This window comes from Triticum aestivum, unplaced genomic scaffold (genome assembly GCF_018294505.1).
Source record: "Triticum aestivum cultivar Chinese Spring unplaced genomic scaffold, IWGSC CS RefSeq v2.1 scaffold165025, whole genome shotgun sequence".
Taxonomy (NCBI): domain Eukaryota; kingdom Viridiplantae; phylum Streptophyta; class Magnoliopsida; order Poales; family Poaceae; genus Triticum; species Triticum aestivum.
The window spans coordinates 1-835 of NW_025303360.1; the positions used below are offsets into that span (position 1 = coordinate 1).

At 50.9% G+C, this 835-nt stretch overlaps 2 non-coding genes across 2 annotated transcripts; both read right to left on the reverse strand.

Annotated features, from left to right (window-relative positions):
• Positions 1–33: 33 nt before the first annotated feature.
• Positions 34–152, reverse strand: LOC123179448 (5S ribosomal RNA). The gene has a single exon (XR_006490376.1). It is a non-coding gene; the product is annotated as a 5S ribosomal RNA (ribosomal RNA).
• Positions 153–452: 300 nt separating this feature from the next.
• On the reverse strand, positions 453–571 carry LOC123179449 (5S ribosomal RNA). Its single transcript, XR_006490377.1, has one exon. It is a non-coding gene; the product is annotated as a 5S ribosomal RNA (ribosomal RNA).
• Between the last annotated feature and the right edge of the window lie 264 nt (positions 572–835).

The following is an 835-nucleotide window of genomic DNA, read 5'->3' on the forward strand; positions in this document are numbered from 1 at the left end:
TTGTTTTGCACGCGGTGCAAAAAAATTAAAAAGGGAATGCAACACGAGGACTTCCCAGGAGGTCACCCATCCTAGTACTACTCTCGCCCAAGCACGCTTAACTTCGGAGTTCTGATGGGATCCGGTGCTTTAGTGCTGGTATGATCGCATCCGACATGTTACCCCCGTCTTCGTCCCTTATGCTTGCCCCTCCCAGCTCCACTACACACACGATTGCACATTCCTTTGGCCGCTCCCGCTCAACTACGGAGACGAGTTTTACCACGGTTCAACTGCACCAGTGCCTATTTACCATGGTTTCGACCCCTTTCAGAACACGCTTGCCGCCGCTAGACGCGTGAATAATGAGCAGCGAGCTAAAACTTACCGCAAACGTGCAAAATAATAAAACGTGCTAAACATACGTCGCGCTCGTGCGTTTTGTTTTGCACCCGGTGCAAAAAAATTAAAAGGGAATGCAACACGAGGACTTCCAAGGAGGTCACCCATCCTAGTACTACTCTCGCCCAAGCACGCTTAACTTCGGAGTTCTGATGGGATCCGGTGCTTTAGTGCTGGTATGATCGCATCCGACATGTTACCCCCGTCTTCGTCCCTTATGCTTGCCCCTCCCAGCTCCACTACACACACGATTGCACATTCCTTTGGCCGCTCCCGCTCAACTACGGAGACGAGTTTTACCACGGTTCAACTGCACCAGTGCCTATTTACCATGGTTTCGACCCCTTTCAGAACACGCTTGCCGCCGCTAGACGCGTGAATAATGAGCAGCGAGCTAAAACTTACCGCAAACGTGCAAAATAATAAAACGTGCTAAACATACGTCGCGCTCGTG